This window comes from Oenanthe melanoleuca, chromosome 1 (assembly GCF_029582105.1).
Source record: "Oenanthe melanoleuca isolate GR-GAL-2019-014 chromosome 1, OMel1.0, whole genome shotgun sequence".
Taxonomy (NCBI): domain Eukaryota; kingdom Metazoa; phylum Chordata; class Aves; order Passeriformes; family Muscicapidae; genus Oenanthe; species Oenanthe melanoleuca.
In genome coordinates this window covers 21,904,807-21,923,863 of record NC_079333.1, presented here as the reverse complement: position 1 = coordinate 21,923,863, position 19,057 = coordinate 21,904,807, and the positions used below count along the sequence as shown (strand labels likewise).

At 39.1% G+C, this 19,057-nt stretch overlaps 1 protein-coding gene across 19 annotated transcripts in view; it reads left to right on the top strand.

The window, feature by feature from the left end:
* Positions 1-19,057, top strand: part of ZBTB20 (zinc finger and BTB domain containing 20) — a 477,873-nt gene that overhangs the window by 29,033 nt on the left and 429,783 nt on the right. For 6 of the 19 annotated variants that reach the window (XM_056496808.1, XM_056496792.1, XM_056496881.1 and 3 more), the window contains one exon: positions 13,325-13,402. The exons of the other annotated variants lie outside the window; for them this stretch is intronic. The gene's annotated coding sequence lies outside the window, so the exon portion shown is untranslated. The remainder of the gene's footprint in view (positions 1-13,324; positions 13,403-19,057) is intronic. 19 annotated transcript variants of the gene reach the window in all.

Genomic DNA, 19,057 nt, shown 5'->3' with positions numbered 1-19,057 from the left:
GAAGGAAACAAATACGTTTGTTTTCCAACACTAGTTCCAAGTAAATCAATATCTTTCACTCTTTTAAAACAGCTCTCTCCGTATGTTTGTGGGTCTCTCTGCTTTTTCTTTTCTGTTTATGCAGTTCCATCTGTCCGTCCATATATCATGTTCTCCTTATTTACTGCTAAATGGGGGTTTATTAGTATTTGCCAATGACTTTAACTGTAATGCCGGTGACCGGGGTTAACGGTGACTCTTGTTCTTTGTTTTCTATATATATGCACACTGTAAGTTTAAAGTCCATGCTTGGCATACAGTAAATAAAAGCAAAAAAAGAGAAAGCAGGTTCCACTCTTCATGACAGGATTTTTATTTAGAGATTTTGCTGTTTACTGCTTTGGTGTGGGGGCAGAGGGAGTTCATTTTGGCTGTTGTACATGTACTTTTTCCTCCTGGATATTTTTAACATCTCTTTTTCATTATTAGTGTTTTTGCAGTTTCCTTTGCTAGCAAGAAAGGAGATGTATATTCTAACTTTTATGTTGCTGATCTAATGTAACATTATGGAGCCATCACTGGGTTAATAAGAATTCAAACTTTCTAAGAGGGAGTTTGTATCCTTGGCTGCCCCCCACCCTCCCACTTTATGCATGGTTATGCTTGTGTTTCCGTGTGTACTGACAGGGAAGGGAGGGGGGAAGGGAATAGATATTTTTTACAGTGGTGGCAAATTATGAAATCTATCGAGCCATTTTGTCCAGAAATAGTAACTATTTATTTACCAATTTTCATTCCACAATTCTGCTGCTTATTTGTATTTTCAAACATCGAAGCTTTTCTCTGAATTGATTTTTTTTTTTTTTTTTTTTTTTTTTTTTCTGGGGAGGGATTTGTGATGCATTTCATAGCCCATTTAGCACTGTCGAGTTTTTGGAGCCCAGATTTATCATGGGTTCTAAAGACTGCTTAAACTGATCCATTTGAAATGGTCTTTTTCTCTGAGCTCTTGTAATTTCTGTTGAAGAGTAAAACTGCTACTCTGCTGGTAACAAAAAAAAAAAAAAAAAAAAAAAAGGAAAAGAAAAGGGATAGTGGAAGTGAGTTACATAAAATGTTCTGGAGAATCCTAAGTAATTATATAAAATGGACGCTGATCAGTGGCGATCTCTGAACAGTAACAATCACCTTTTTTAATAGAAAATTATTTATTTAATAGCAAGAGGCGGACTTCTTAAAAACATGCATTAGGCCTTCCTTTTAGCACAAAGAAGTCCATAATGCAATATTCCTAACCCACCTGAGACTGCTTAGGACATTCTCCAAAACCTTCAAATCCTTTGAAATGTTTCTTAAAAATCCATTATTTTGCAACCAGTAAGAACTTCTGCTGCCAACAGGTTTTTTTGCTGTTGTTTGGTGGGTTTTTTTAGCTGTCCTTTAACTTACGAGTCCCCATTTCTACAGAAGTGCCTCCTCGCTGAACAAACTAAGTTAATTGAAATCCAAAGCAGCAGATCTATTCACTGGCACTATAACTACAGAAACTACTTGCTCCATTTTATTAGCAGCTTTTCAGAACATGAGAGTGAAACTTTTCAAGGTTTTATCTATCGGTGTGCCAAAATTTGGTGGCTCATCTCCTAGCTGAGGAGTGACATTTATTATTTACTAATTTTTTTCCCTCTTTGTTTTTATTCAAACTTCTTAATTAATATTTTGTTGATAGACTTCAGATCTGTTTGTTGCTCTAAATGACCTGTTAGCTGTAGCAAGGTATTTCCTCCTCTCCTAAAGTTGGAGTCTTGGGCTTTGAAACTCAGATTGCTCATAGAGGGGATGCTGAAGTTATGCCAAAAAAATGTAGAGGTCTTAAAGGTGGATTTGCTGATGCCTCTGGATGGTAGTTAGTGTGCTCTGAGGCAGCAGGAGTGTTTGCAGCCATCCTCCTTGTGGGATAGGTGAGGGGTTTTCAGGCACCTGTCATTTTCTCCTGCACCAGTGCAGGTGTATGTTCCTCAACAGCCCAGATTTTTTGTAGGAGAGCACATGGACCTGTCCTCAGGATTCTTGCATGTACTTTTAGCAGGAGCCCAGACTCATCTGAACATTTATGAAAAACTTTAAAAATTACTCTTGATTTTATGAAAACTCCAAGCAGGAAGAATTCAAGCAGAGAGAATCACAGTAGGAGAAACATTTTTCATTATCCAGTAAGATTTCTTTCTTATAGTGAAACCTGTTTCACTAGGAGGATGTAATTTTCCTTGAACCCCAACTACATTCTGTTAAAAAAAAAAAAAGACAAAAAATAACAAAACAACAAACAGACAAAAAGAAAACCAAACAAAAAAACCCCACAAAACAAAACAAATCTTAGCTCTTTCAATAGCACGAAGTCCGTTTGCAATCTGGATGCAGCAGCAAAGGGTAAAGTATGCTTAAGTAAACTTAAATCCAGCATATGGTGCTGTAGCTGGCACTCGGGGATGGCGGAGCCGTTGGCCAGGGCAGGCTGGCCCGGAGAGCTGGCGCGGGCGCTGCGGGTGCCCTGGGCAGCTGTGCGGGGCAGGGCTGGCGCTGCTCGCTGGGGCACAGCCTGCTTTATTTTAGTGCTGGAGCAGACAGTTATCTAACACACCCACACGAGGAAGTGCTCCGGAGCAGTTATTTCATGCCTTGCCATGCCCTGTAGCTAGAGCAATTTTGGGCTGAATGGCGTGTGTATGTGCTGTTCTCACTCCTGAGAGACGAGCAGTGCTGTTGGGGTTTTCGTGTGTATGATTTTGTGCGGGGTTCTGTTGTTTTGTTGTTTGTTTTTTGTTTGTTTGTTTTTTTTTTTAACAGGACCAAAAATCCAAATACCAAACAAATACCAAGTCGAATTATTTTTTATAGTGGAGAATTTTCCTTTTCACTTAAAGGAGGGAAAAATATCTATCTTGTTTATTTTGATAAAGATAGTTGTAGCAATTTCCTGAGTTGAATAGATCATTATTATAAATATTACTCACAGTTTTCCTATTTTCACATTTTCTTCATAGGCCCAGCTTATTCATAAGGGAAAACAGCTGCAGAATATTAAAAAAAAGTAATATTATTTATATAAAACTTTGATGTAAATAGGGAATAGTGTCCCCTGCTAGAGAATTCTGTGGGATGGCTTACAAATCCCATACAAGAGAGATTACAGTCTTAGATAAATTGTTATTTAAATAGTTTCAAGGAAACTTTGCTCATTTTTGCAGACCATATGAGGTTTTAAGCAGAATAATTTGAATAGAAGTTCTGTTTAGAAATTGATGGCATGCTGTGGCCTTATAGATTTCAGTTGGTTTTTTCTCCAGTCTGTTTTTATAGGATTTCTTTAAACTGCAATCTGTATAGTAAAGAGCTTCTTCTGAAAGAGATTCATAAATGTTAATGGGAATTTAAAGACTGAAATTTAACTTCAAGTTACTTCAATTTTTTTTAACAAAACTTTTAGAAAATCCAAATCTTTTATGGAAGTTTTTTTTTGTTGTTGTTGGTTTTTTTACTGAAACAATGCACTGGAAATAGTTACTGTTAAAGAATAACTTGTTCCCTCTGAAGGGTCTGACATTCACACTGTGGTGCAGAGGGAAGATGATGGCAAATCACTGTGAAACGGCCTTCACTGTTCTTGTTAATTTGGTCCAAGAAAATTTTAGAAAGTAAACAAACAGTATCAACTGTGAAAAATAACTTGGCTTTTTAATAATCTATCTATGCCAGTTTTCTCTTAGTGAAAAGTAGTGTGTGACCATACACCAAATTTTGAAATACTTTGGTAATATCTGTACTGTTTTAACTTGAAGAGATTTTCACAGATGTATTAAACTTTCAGTGAGGAGCAAATAAAGGCAAATGCTTTTGTCCAGGTGGTTTTTCCATTGATAGTGTTGACTATATTCTCAGTTAGTATTTATTATAAGAGTTAATATTTAGTTCTAACATCATGGATCCAATTCTCCTCTAATAGGAGCATTTCAGAATGACTACTGCTTATGTCTTTCATGTTTTTTACATTTTTGTACTTAATCCTCCGGCACCATCATGTGCTATGACGGCATTTTGACTGCCCAGCGCTGGCAGGAGTTGTGTTTGCAGATGAGTCTTGTAAAATGGTCACCAGAGGCACAGGGCCATGTGCCACCTCCTCTTCCATAGCTGCTGGGGCAGCCAGGGCTGCTGGTGCTGTGGGACAGCTTGCTACACATCCCTGAAGTCGGCAAGAAGAAAGAAGTTCAGCTTTTACCATGTGCAGGGAAGACTGTATCTTGAAGGAGATAGAATACAGGAATGGGAAATTGGGCTAATGGGATAAAGCTGTCTTTAAAGAAAAAAAACAAAACTACTGTTCTTCTGACAGCTGGCTGTTGGCTGTGGTGAAATGAGTGTGGAGGGTCCCAGGCTGTTAAGAGGGGGCAGATGTTCACCTCTCAGAGAAATGAGCTGCTGGCTTGAGTTGGCATTAAGTGGAACTATGGGAGGAAAGGCCATGGACTATTCCAGAAGAAAGGCTAAAATCCTTTCATGCCAAGAATGGCCTCTTCCCATCAGTGCCAACCTGCCCTGCCAGCCCCATGGAGAGCGGATTTGCAGTTTGTGCTGTACTTGCTGTTCTCAGGTAGTGCTCTTCAGGACCTTTGATGGCAGATAGGGACTCTAACACAAACTAGTCCTCCCTAATCAAACACTGGCAGCCTCTGTAGGACTTCTTTCTTCAATACCTCATGTCGTAGTTCTTTCCTAGTGTTTTCCTGCAGTGGGTGGACACAGATCACTAGGCAACGTTCTATGTCCAGTTTGCAGAAGTGTAAATGACAGTACCAAAGGTGCACCAGAACCTGTAGCGTCTTCCAGAACCTTTGAGCTACTATCTAACCAGTGGTTACAAAAGTCTGAATTAAAACCAGCTGGTAATGACAGCAAAGAAGAAAGGAAACCTGAATAGGCAGTGCTTCCAACCCACTGCAGAGCATCTATGGGAAATCCTTTCTAGGACAGACATGGTGCCATTCTGTAAGTTACGCCTATAGATGACCTCTTAATGTTGCACTTTCAGAGTGAATTTATCTTGTGGCTATGGTAGAACTAAAAATGCAAGCAAGTATAATGTGCCATTTGATTAGGAGGTAAATATAGCATGAGAATTACTGATTTTCCTTTTTTTTCCCCTTCTTAACTAATAAAGACATGCTTTCTAATATCTTACTTCTAAGATCATCAATAGGTGTGTGATGAATCCCTTGAGGATACAAAAGTAGGACTGGGAAAGTTATGGACTTCAGAGTTGTTCTTTCAGCTGACTGAAAGTTAATTATTGATTTCTATTTCCTCCCTAGAGATCCATATGCCTTTCTTTCTGACTAGAAAGTTAGTAGTCACTTTGCAGGAATGTGAAAGTAATCATCATGTGGCAGTACAAGACTTCATGGGCAGGATGTCAGGAATGTGTAAGATGGAGGTTGACATGGGTAGAAAGTGAAGAAAGACAACTAGGTAAAAGCTTGTGTCCACTGTTGTTTTATGTGGGTTGGATGTGGAGCCTGCTATTCTCCATGGCTCTGGCTCCTAAGCTCCCAGCAATCTGAGAGCTAAGTGAGTCACAGGCATTAGTGACAGAGGAATGCTGAGAATAAAAACAAAACAACAACAAAAAAACCCAACCAAAAAATCTCATTGTTTAGGCACAAACACAAGAAAACCATGTTTAATTGCTGATGTGCTCCCTCTGCTGGTTCTCTAAAACTAACAAATGCTATTCCCAGGAGACTGGGCCACACCCTCTGGGACACTGTCTGACAAAAATTGTGCCAAATGAGTGGCTTTGAGCTGTCTTGCAACAAGCGGTAGTAACAGCAAAAGAAGTCTTCTAATGAAGGGTATTAAAGCCTTGGATACCAGATATGACTGCTGAGAGGTCATGAAATGTTCCATCTGTAATTCAGCCTTTTTCCCCCCAATCTTGATAGGTGTTCCTTTTCCTGTGATTTCCCAAAGTTTGTATTTTCTGTTTTGCTGTGGCTGCTTCTAGGATTTTTCCCATCTGAAGGGGTTTTATCAAATGTTGTCATTGATGCTTTTAGTTTCAATTTTAGTGTATATAGTATCTGAAGAAGCCCTAGTGTAGCTTAGGCTTTGGCAGCTTCCAATTCTTTCTGTCACTGTCAGTTAAATCTGCTTGTCAGCTTTATACTGTTGTGCCCACTTCATCCTGTCCTTTGGCTTGAATACCGGCTGTTTTTTCAGGATACTCTTGAACATCCTTCCTCGTTGTGATGAATCTGTATTTCTTTTCCAAACATAGACTGAATTGTTTAATATGTTCCCTACACAGCATATTTCCCCAGTAGATAAGTTTTTAAAATCCAGCATTTTGCACTTTTATGCTATGAAAAAACGTCTGAGTCCTGGTTGAGATTGAGTACTGGAGAGAAAAAACTGGAAAAAAAAGCTGTATTAATTTCCATAGAATATTTGGAATGTGTGAAAGATTTCTGACATAGTAATTACTCAATAAAAGATGGTCCTGTGTTTCCCATATTTTCCACCTGTGTCATGAAGAAGAGCTTCATCATGCAGCCTTTGACACACCAGTGGGAATCAGCTGTGCAGAGCTGTTGCAGGACTGGGCTCAAGTTTTCCATGTAGAGTAATGAAAAGTTTCCTTTCTGCAAGTCTCATGTTTCCCATCTAGGTGACTGCTTATTAAATCTTTATCCAGTAGGGACAATAAACCAAACAGCCTGGTGGGTAGCTAATTGTCTGGAGTGACTCAAGCCACGTATAAATCTCATTTGTACTCAGTACATTGACTCTCTCTAGCCTCATCGCTCTCTCAAGTATTCATTCATTTTGAGACATCTAGAATATAATGCAAAGGAAAGAATCCCTGGTCCTTCTGTCTCAGTGTCTTGGAGGATACTTGTAGACTGATGCTGCTTTATTTCCCTTTCACAGGCCCTGCAGTTTGAGATCCCATCCTTCTGAAACGTAGTGCAGAGTACTGGCCCCGTGTGGGCAGTCACAGCACTGAGACCTCATCACCCTCCTCTCACCAGGTCCCTGGATGGGAGGAATTGCAGCAGGGCTTGGCATCTCTGTGATAGCCTGCTATCCTGCTGTGCCTGCTCTGGGGATAAATAGAGAGTACAGAGCCTGGGGCTACCAATCTGGCACCTTTTGCCGGTGCTAAACTAATGCAAGTGATGAGAAGCGACATGAGTTCCCAGCGAAGGCCCAGCCTGTCCTGGCAGACCGTTTGAAGTCCAAACTCTGTTTTGTAATTTCCAGCATTTCATGAAAATGCTGCGTTTATTTTCCTCTCCAAGCCGTGGCCAAGTTTTGAAAACTTCAAAGCTTTTTCCAATTGGATAGAAAAAAGTGTTTTTAAGATGGTGACATACCCTAAATGAGCTGGTTCCTTCTGAGCTATACCAACCTCAAATCATTTATCCACCAAGTCAGTCAGGCTCATCCTGAAACATTTCACTGCTGTGAAAGCAGCTGCTCCTGAATGAGGTTAAAAGCCAGTTGTGCTTTTGCAGTACAGTCAGCTATACACAACTTTGTATTGGACAAGAGAAAGCTCAGTGATTTTTCCCTAGTGCTGGGCATTTCTGGATTCTTGAATTCTAATTTGCTCTTTCTGGTAGTCTCTGAGTCCCTTTTTACAGGAGACTAGATCCCATTCCAAGCCGTTCTTAATACTTTGGTGGACAAACTATTTTTTTTTCCCAATGTGTTTACAGGGATCTCAAATATTTTTTGTCAGCACAAAGTCATAGTGCAGTATCAGAAGTTCTAATCAGATTGCAGTGCAGGCACTGCTGCATGCAAGGTATTGGTGAGGATAAGCTGTGCATTAGGGAAGTAGGATCCACAGTTTGGTTCTAGTTTTCTGTGTTATTTTCAACCAATCACTTAATTTCCTAGTGTCTCAGTTACCTGTCTTCAGGACAGAGAAAATGACGTTTATCAGTTTCTGAAAGCAGATAGGAGGGTGTTAATTATAGCTGTACTAGCTAGCTTTATCCTTTGCTCTTGAGTTGGTGCCTTGTTATCACCCTGAAGTGCATTGCAACTCCTTTCTTTACTCTAATGGCTTTCCTTTAGCCTCCCCATGAAGTTTTTGAATACTTGTGGTCTTTCTCTGGCATGTCAAACTAGAACTGACACCTAAACTCTTGGGACTTGGGTGTTGGTTGGGTTTTGTTTTGCTTTGGTTTTTTTGGGAAAAGTTTTTAGCTCATGGAGGTTAAGAGCTAATGTTTACTGAGCTGGTTTGAATGACAGTAGAACTGTTCTTCCCTGCTCAGGAAGGCTGTATTTTGTTGGAGCTCAGGTGAGTTTAGTATGTGTTTTGAGTCATGTAATTTCACAGCATTCAGCCCTAGGTCATCTTGACTAAACTCCTATTAATAATTGAGCTATCTCAGTTAAAACTGTCTCTATGCTGGAGTAAGAACCCTCTTGTCTAGATCACATTCATATCTATCCCTGTGATAACTTACTCTGCTACCAGGATTTATATAATTTTCATTTCATATCTTTTGCAGGTAAAAAAAGGTTGAAAACAAAAAGGAAGTGAGCAAAAATGAACTTTTCTGGAGTTTCTTGGTGAAGTCTGGTTGTGCAGAAACACGGTTTAATAGACTGTAGTCTGTTTTAAAGAGTTATTAGAATCTGGAGTTATGTTACTATGGAACATTGGCTTCAGTGTGATAGAAGGATACAAATGGAGCATTTAGGAAGGAGGTTTGTGAAGAATGTGAGCAACTAGAAGAAATAAAAGCTGAGATGCAGGCAGGGGGCAGAGCTGTTCAAAGAAAATGAGGACAAAAAGTCTGATCTTCATGCAAAAAGAGGGGGTAACTTAGTCCCATTGGCAAGAGAGGGAGAAAATTTTAGCAGCAGGGTTCTGTATGAGTAGGACCAGAGAGGGGTGGGATGAGGCCACAGCCCTTTCCGTTTTCCTTATGAGCAGTGAGCTGGAATAAACATCATACAATAATCATCCTCAGAAGACTGTGCTTTTGGGATAAGAGGTTCCACAAGAAATTTCTGAATGTCTGTGTATCTGTTAAAATGTTTATGGGTTGTATTTTGCCCTATGTTACATTTTTATAAAAGTGGACCAATTCCATGAAATTCAGAAGAACCAACCTTGAACCAAGAGCTGAATTAAGCTTTGTATTTCTTCCTACTGGTTGCAGCTGGCATATGTCTGAAACTGTAAAGATGATGCATGGTACTCCACAAGTGATTTGTGACCAGGAGACAGTTTTCTTTAGGACAGTGCTGCTGCATTTGACCTCCTTTCTGCTGTGTTAGATACTGTCTCCCTTGTGGCAGCATACTTGGGTGTATTAATAAGATTCTTCCCAGATCTCTCCTTGAAATCTCAGCTTATGGAGTTGATGAAAAGGCTTGCTTTTTCAAGGTGTTGGTGATTATTCTCATAATACTCAGGCAAAGGCAGCAAAGAATTTAGCTTCCAAAATGATGCCTTTTTTTCTTATGTGCAAATGCTTAATCCTGAGACTCTGTGTGATTTCTTTTTGTTGTTGTTGTTGTTGCTTTGGTTTGCTTTGTTCTCATTAACCAAAAATGTGAGGCGCCAGTTCTGTCTAAGTCTTTTCCAGGACTTTTTAGATAAAGGAGTTACACATGTCCTTCAGAACAAAAAACAGTTATAAGCTGAGTTCAGCAGGAATAGAGAATGCTCACAAAAGGTTCTAGGACAGTTTAGGCATAGATAGCTGCTGATATGGATAAACAGCACTTTGCATTTCTGAAGAAACTTACTCAAATATCTTACAGTGTTTAATGAAAGTAGCTAATTTAGTTTTGCCTAATTTCAGTAGCTGAATTAACATTATTATTTCCATTTTTTAATCAGAAACAATCGAGGCACAGAGAGAAGAAGGAAGTGAGGCCTTTCTTCCTTCCTCAGTGTATTGTACATGCAGATGGGAGTTGGGAAAGTAAAAACCATGTTCCATGGACAAAGGAAGCTCAGATGATTCTTGGCTATGTTAAAGACTGTTAGCCTTCTCTTTTTCTTTTTTTAATAACACCATTGTGGTATTGTAGCATATGTGATTTCTTTGCCATAAAAGTCTTATTTCTACTTCCTAAATGAGATACAAAGACTCTACAGTAACTGGATATTGAGGCCAAATACATTTAGTATACCAATATGTCAACAAAGTCTTTAACAGCAGAATTTTTTAAGAGGAAAACCTTTTTGGTGTTTTGTTTCCTTTTTTTTTTTTTTTTTTTTTTTTTTTTTTTTAAATAATTACTCTCTTAATTGAGTTAAAGTAACTTCAGGTTTTTTATTTTCCCATGGTTGGATTTCTCTTAGCTGGATATAGCCTGATGAGCTCCAGTGTTACCTTTGTCCAAGAGGTAGATGTTCAAAACTGGATCAGTCTGTCACCTCTTTTTGTATGGTAATAATCAAAGGGCAAAGTTATTTCTGGCTGAAATACATAGTGGTGTTGCTTGATCCATTAAATAGTCATCAAGACAAGACAGGAGCTCCCTATCACATATGAAGACAAACGTGCCTTCAGATAGTTACGTTGTTCTGAACTTCTTGTGTGTGTGTCTGCTCTGTGTGCAACAGCTGTTAACGTCTGCAAACTGCAGTGTGGAGAGAGGAAAACAGCCCCTAAGGGTTCTTTGGGCACAGGAATTTAAATAGGATTGTTGTCTGTTTTAACTTGTCAGTGGGGACAAAGCCTATGGGAGCCCACAAGTTCTGGATCTGGGCAGAGCACAGGTGTGTTGCTGCTGAGACATCTCTCAGAGAATGAACAGTGGGAAGAACTGAATTGCTTGTATATTCAGCCTGAAAACTGTACAAGGAATAGCTGCATTTAACTTTTTGTTACTTGAGTATGAGATTCTCAAGATCTTGAGATCTCAGTTCTTGAAAACTTGCAAACAAATTTTGGGTTTGTACTGCTCTCTGATATTTTTTCGCTTCCCAAGAGCCAGTTTTAATGTCTGTTGATGCTTAGAAGACCAGATTGGAAGGACAGCAACAGAAAGTTTTATTAGCCAGCACAATTAATACTTTCTTCCTTGAGAGCCAAATTCATCTAGTATAGTATGTTTACAAAGGGAAAAACTGAAATGCACAATAAGGTTTTGCCTTTGCCAGAGACATAGGGACTCATCATCACTGGATATATTTGTGAGACTACAACAAAGAACACTCCTCAGGCATGTCTCATATTTCAAGGGTCGAAGGGCAAATTGGATGAATGTCCCTCCTAAAAACATGAACCAGCATGAACCAGCTTTTTCATATGCAATTTCCAATTTCAATAATCCCAAATAAGCTTATAAGAGCCAGGATGGAGTCAGTAAAACCTTGTCTTATTAACCTCCAAAAGGACACAAAGGGGTTTGGGTCTGGAGGCTGTTCAGGACTCCAAGCACACTTCTTAAGTACTCTCAAAGTGTCTCAGCCTGCTGGAACTTTTGGCAGATAGAGCACAGTAAAGTTCACAAAGCAGATGAATGGAGTAGATGGAGACCAGATTTGCTGGGATAATTTCCACCTGAGAAAGACAAGTCACGTTTCTTTGTACAGGAAACACAGTAAATATCTTTCCCCCTCTACATCCCTTAGTAGAGGTCTTCCCCCTGTTCCCCTTTCACACTATTATCTATTATCATATTACCTGTTTTTGAGGTTGGATGGTCTCTCAGATTTATTCTGTTGGTAAGCACTGGTCCTTTGAGACATCCTAGAGTCAGTTGTATTTGGGTCCTCTTAGTCTAGGATACTTGTGTCCACTTTATATGCAAAATTTAGACACAGGGATGTTCTACAAAGCTTCCCTACTGCACAGTTACCTCTACATGCTTTTGCAGTAATAAAAACTGACAGCTTTTTTCTGTTATTAAGCACCTTATGCATTTAGTGTTATACATTTACTATAATAAATCAGTTTCTGGATTTGGTTTTTTAACTTGCTGAGGTACAACATTTACCATATTTAATTAGGACGTACACAGTCTTCAAAAATGCCAAAGCAGTGTTTTATAGGACACACCATTTTTCCTTCTGGGTGCCATGAACAATTATGTATCTATATGGGTTTGGGGCAAAAATGGGTTAAAGAGTAAAAACTATATAGGCATTAAGTCAGCAAATCTAGAGGATACTTACTTCCTAAATATTATATTGAACTCACATCTTTGTATGGCCCTTCCTTAGTTTCTGATGGGGATGGCTGATGTGTTCAGGGGGAAATTCTGCTTGGCTGTCCTGTTTTCCAAAGTTTCAATGTGCATAAAAATCAGTGAGGTGGGAACACAGCAAAGAGTTTGGAATCTGGAAGAATGACAGGTCATGGGTTTCTCCAGACTTTCTGACAGGCCTGAGCAAATGACTGAACTTCTGGGTGAACCTCTCTTAACCAGAACTGTCGAGGCTCCTTGCCTTGTCAGAATCTTACTTCCTCTCAGAGGAAGTAATTCTGCATGATTTGAGAGAGACTTTAATGGTCTATACTCTATTTTTAAGGAAAGATGCAGGAAAAAGCCTACTTTGTCATACGCATAAAACTGTAAAGCTTCAAATCTTTATTGCTCTTTGTTTATTTTATAACACTTTTACTTTTCTATATCCTTTTTCTGAACGCCTGTATATTTAACCTTAACAAAAGAAGCACAGTAAGCTGAGCAAATGGAGTGGTGTTCAATTTGCTTCCTTATTTTCTGCCTCAGCAGGTCAGGAACCCGCTCCTTGTGGCAGAAGGGGCCATATGCCATGGTTCCTGCTCTGCAGTGTAATCAGATCTGCTGTGTGTGCACAGCAAAACCGAGCCGGGCAGAATTCGGGCAAGGTGCACCAAGCTCACCACTTGTGTGTAAGACAGCTGTAGTAATGCCCATGCTTAGAAGCTCCAAAGCTTTCTGGAACCACTGGGTTTACTGAGAATGCACCCTAATTGATTTGGATGTTTGGAATACACCCAATATATCCCAAACTTGCTTGACTGAATTTGTGGTAGTTTTCTCAGCAGCTGTGCTGGGTTTGTATTGTTCTTCTGGATAAGCAGCATTAGGAGAAGGTCATGAGTGAGATAAGTACAAATCAAGGATCCTGAGTACAATTTTCAGATATTGAATTATTTCTTTTTTTTTTAATTCAGGTACTATTTCTAATGACCTTAGATATGACATGTGCAAGAAGAGAATATATGAAAAATGTAAATAAGAGGACGTTTTGTTTCTGCTGTAGACTTTCATACTGATCTGGGTATTTCATTTCTGCTCTTCTGTTCCCTGGCAGTGAACTAAAGTGATGGGAGAGCCTTCTGCATGCCTTGAAGTTTCATGAACAGCTTGTGAAATGCTCCGAAACCTTTAGGTAAAAAAAAAAACTGGGGATAATACAGTAATTATTGCCACATTTAACTTCTCTTGATCTGAGAGGAGTGAGCAGAAAATGCAAACACATATGTTACCATAAGAAATTAAGATATGTTCATTTCAAAAAAATTCCCAATAAGGAAACCATCTTCCTTGGCTTTAATTGTTTCCCTCTTTACAGTGTTTTGCCTGATGATGTCATCAGTGGAAGAATACACAAGGGGAAGAAAGGATAGTAGGGCTGAAACGCAAATTTTGACACTTGTAAACCTTGTATCCTACTGATGTCAGTGGAAGTTTTAACTCTGGTTCAGGGTTGCAGTTCTTTCAGAGTTGCAGAAGATGAGCAGAGATGGGTATTTGGGTAGAGAGGAAGATTACTGGCACGTGTCCACCTGGGTTCTGCAAAGGAGCAGTTGAGTTGAGGAGCTGATTCCCCAGTGATGGATAAGCATGGCTTAGGCACGATGAGCCATGCTGATGTTGTTTGTATCCTAACACCTGGCAGAGAGAAGGGTTCAGGAGAACAAGGTTTAGAAGTAGGATAGAGGTGAATCTAAATTAGATGGAAACAAAGGGTGAGAGAGAAGAGGAAGGCACAGTCCCATAGTGGTGCATAGATTCCAATGTTTGTTGTGGAGTTTGTGGTGGAGCTGAGCGTCACCAGCAGCACTGATACATTTGGTGTGCTCAGTGTAAATAGAATCCGTAAACAGTTTTGTAAAGTGTCAGGGTTTTGCTTGGGAAGTCACTCTTATGGTTTTACTCTTGCCTCTGCCATTCTTTCCTTACCTTGTTGGTGGACTGAAGTTACTATTGCTTAGCCCAAATTCACATGTATGAATATGCTTTCATCTCTTTTTCTGTTGCTTTGTTTATCTGTCTCTGCCTATCTCTCTCTGCGCCTGCTGCTTGTCTGCCTGCCAGTTTTTTCTTTGTCTCTATCACTTCATCATTGAACCCATCTGTGTAGAAAATGGGATATTTGGCTGTCTCCTAATTTTTTTATTATTTTTTTTATTATTTTTGTCATTTTGTTCCCTCAGACTTACGAGGATGAAACTCGCACTCCTGGGGGTGCCAGGCATTTTCGATCTTGCATTTAGGAGGAGCCGTGATGCTTTTTGCGTCTGTTTGTCTGTCCATCTGTCTGCTGGTCTATAATAAGCTGTGCAGCGAGACAGCAGCTTACTCTCTGTGTGTGTGAAATTAGCTAATTGGTGTTAGCAGCAATATTTTCACATGTTTTATAAGCAAAGTGCAGCAAGGTATATAAATGTAGATATGATCCAGAGACACACACACATACACACACGCGCGCACGCAAGCCTGTCGCTGCTCATGCATAGACGCTCAGAAGTAATTAATGTTAATAAGATTTTAATGTGCTTGTGAGATCATAATGAGGAGAAATGAATGCTCTGATTAGAAAAAGGTAACTGTGTGTGTGTTTTGGCTTAGAACAAGATTTTGCCTCTTTTTTATAAATCACAATTTCAGAACTTGTTTGTGATTGCATCAATCGGTTTTTATTTTCAAATTAGAGGTCTGTTTAGCCATTTGAATGATTATCCAAATCAATGGGTAAACCCCTGATCATAAGGAATCGTGCAGATTTTTTTTCCCCTTAGAAAGCAAAGCTACTACATGACAGGGCTGGGCAGCCTCATCCTTCTCGCATTACATTTTTTGATGCTGCTTTTAAAGTCTCATCAGCAACTGCTCTCAGAGACAGTGCTCATTTTTTACAAATAGAGATGTTTATCTATAGGTGTCTGCAGTGCATAATCAACAACTGAAACTACTGTACCAAGGCACATTCTTGTTCATCAGTAATGATGAATCCTCAGAGTCCAGGTGATCACATGATACCTTGATTATATTTTGAAATAATTAGTTTAGGAAAGCAGAACCGTATTTATTTCTTTTTCCTTTCATCAGTCAATTTCCAAATAAGAGGGATGGTAAAGTGTTTGCAGGAAATATTTTACAAAATAGGATGTTTTTTCATCCTGGATGCTGTGTAGTCACCAGACCCCAGGCTGGCTAAAATCCAGCTGGACACTAGGGGTCCTTCTCTCCAGGAAATCAATGAAAATATTGTCCAGAGGGCTTCACTCCATTTGCATACTTATTTTTGTTATTAATCCCTTTGGGATTGGGATTCCTTTTTTAATTGACACTGAGAGGTTAGATACTTTGTTTTAAAAACATCTAGAATTGAAAATGCAAATTCGAACAGTCCATGTTCCAGTGCATCCCATGTTGCCTGCTACCCACTGGATTCTGGTGGTGCCTGGCTTGAGTGGTGTTTTAAAGGGTTAAATGGAATATGGTTCATTTCCAGAAAGTGCTGGGGTACTGCAACAGTGGTTGTGATGAGAAATGTTAGAGCATGGTGATAAGATTGCAGTTTCCAAATCGTGCTGAGCAAAAACCAGTGTCAGTAAATACAGCTTTGACAGGATTTGAAGTCTCTAAAGATGATGATGTTCGTTTATAATGAATGAATTTATTTTAGGGAAAGGAAATGGCAGGCATTATGTATATTTATTTATTCCTCTAAACACTCCTTTCAGCTAGCTGCTGTACAGTCTAACACTAGTTCATCATTCTGATAGCTCAGTCAATGAACTTACTCTTATGAAGTACCTTGGGATATTGTCTGCCCTTGTGTGTGCACAAGTGTGTCTGTGTAGGTACACTCAAACCATCACTGAAACCTGCACAATCATGCAGTCAGGCCAAAACAAAGTGTTCCCCAGCTACTGCTACCATCCAGGTTAAGTTTTAATGACCCTGGATGGAAGAAAGACATCTTTACTTCTCCTAGAGTTCTTATAGCTTAAGAAGTGCTTCACATTTTGACCTAATAAAATGGGAGTCTGAGCTCTCACAGTAAGTAAGCAACTAACTTGTTTTAAAAATAATCAATCCTTTTTATAGGTAAATTTATTATAATATTTTGAGAAATATCAACCCCAGTTTAGGATTAGTATTGAACTGAATTAGTGTTGAATTAATGGGATATGATTCATTTCCAGAGAGTGCTGAGGTACCACAGCAGTGGTTGTGATGAGAAACAGTAGAACATGGTGACATGATTGTGATTTCCAAATCATGAGGAGCAGAACTAGTGTCAGTAGATTATGGCTTCAACACAATTTGAAGCCTCTAAAGAAGATGATGTGACAGTTCAAATCCCACTTTGGAATTAGTGTCCACCTGCATTATTTTAATTGCCTATTTCTGGGGTTTTTTTGTTCATGTGTGAACATGCCATCTTCCAAGAACTGGCTTCCACAAAGCTGAAGACTGAGAGTAGAGGAGCAAGGTAATTATAAACTCCAAATCGAATTAATTGTCACCTTGGAGCAGGAAGTAGCTGAGAAATGCAAGGAATTTCTCTTAAAATTTGTGTGTTTTTTTCTGTGTTCTAGAAGTAAAATGTTGAGAAAAACACTCAGTTTGGTGTTCCCAGCATTGGAGGTGAAGTAGCCAAGCTCCCTTTAGCTGTGGGCTGAAAACTCCATAAGGCTTGGGAAACTCAGGAAGAGCTGAGGCAAATTGGTTAAGTGCATGAAGTTAGTATGCAAAAACGAGTTGTGCTGAGTCCTTGGGGGACTGCTTTAATTCAGGAGTAAATTAGTCTTAGACCAATCTAGTTTAACTGAATAAGGAGCTACAGGGAGCTTTGCTGTTGAATTAGAGCATCTACTCACAGCTTCAAGACAATTAAATGTGTGCACATTGGTGTCAAAGCATTAGTTGATTTGCCTTAACGTTCTCAGTGTCCCCATGCAGGCTTGGCTTAAGAGATAGATAAACTGTCCCAAGCAATTAATTCTGTACTGGGGATCCGAAACAAAACCAATTTCAATAGCTTGTTTGCTTTGAGGGAAATATCATAATGCCAACTATTGCACTGTTGTTGACAGAGCAGTACTGATTGTTCTCCCTCTCCTTGGACACTTGTTTTCCTGTGCAGTTCTTGAAGGGTCCACAGATACTGAGGATGACTCTCTGTTACAGTCAATTTGTACATAAAAAATTCCAGTATAAAACATACCAAAGCTAGAGATGCTGAGTATTTGCAATGAATTCTAGAATTATTACAAGAAAAGCAAGTGTATTCACAAGTTCTGTTTCTGCTTTACTTACATTTGACTACTCCAGTGTAGTTCAAAGATGAGATAGAGGGTTTTGGGGTAGGTTTGTTTGGTTGTGATGGCAGAACAGAATATGGTGGCAGCTTAGTAATGACAAGCTGCTTGGGAGAAACTCATTCTGTCTTAAAGAGGCCTGTGCACAGTATGAAAATAGAAGCTTGTAATTGTATGTTGAGATTGTGCTTTGAAGAGTCTTTCAGAGTACCTTACTTGTATTACTGCTGTTTAATTTAACTTTGTTTGTAAGTACACATATAAGGTTAAAGCGCTGTTAATTCATAACTTCCATAATTAATGAATAATTGTGAGTTAGTTGATAAAATCTCCATGCTGAACAGCATTGTATTTGCACAATGAAAACCCTCTGCATAAGGATGGATTTTGAAAATATCTGTAGGTTCTAGTTCGATCAGGCTAGTGCAGAGAGTCAGTAACCAACTTGAAAGCTTTGTTGGAGATAGTTCTGCTAGCATCAAAGAGGAGGTGTTTGTTCAAGACTGCTAACTGCTCTGAGATTTTTAATATGAAAACATATGTCCTAAAACTGTCAAGTATTAAGCTCTGAAAGAACTAATTATCTCATCCTACTTGCCCAATTCTGTATTTATGTTTCTACATAAATAGCCGCTTTTCTACCAAAGTTCTTAATGCCCTGAAGCACCTGCTGAAGCTTCTGGATGCAAAGAACTTCTACTGGTATATGCATTTAGAAGAGCAATTTTAGATAATGGTTGGCCAGAAGGCTCTTTGGTCTAGGGAGCTTAGAAATTCCAGATAAATGGCATGACATTTCTGCCAAAAATGTTGTTTTAAGAAGTTGTGTAATTGCAGAGTGTGATATTTACATGAAAGTAACAAGTATGGCTGTCTGGAGGAAGGCAGGAACTGTTAAAGAAATCAAGTTGTGTGTATGCTTTGGTCACCTCAGATTCTGAAAGTGAAGTGAACCAAACACTTTTGAGGTAGGCAAGGAAAACCTTCTCATGAGCAAGTCTGGAAAAAACTAGCCATGGAGGAAGTTCCTACCTTACTCTGTCATGGCAAATTTGGCCAAGTCTATGAACAGTGTAGGTTTTCAATCAGTTTGGGTTCTGTTTGACTTAGTAATGGATATTCATATTTAGCCATATGAAAGAGACTTTTTTGTTTGTTTATTTTTAATAAGCTCTTAGTCTCACTGTTAATTTGTACTAGATATTATGCAATCTACAGGCTGATTCACACATGAAAGGAAATGGCTTCATTTTTCTGAAGTTTTATATGTGGATATTGGGAAAGCTGTTTGGATATTTGAGGTTTCAAGTAATGTAGAAGCAGACAGCACTGAGCAACTAGACAGAGTCAGAAACATGAATCACTAAGGCATGGATTTGCTTCCTGGTATTTTGATTTTGTTGTATTGTAGATGTGTCTTGTCATTAGCAGAATTTCAGTGGCTTCAGGATTAACTGTAGTCATCACAGAAATACACAGAGTAGTTTATA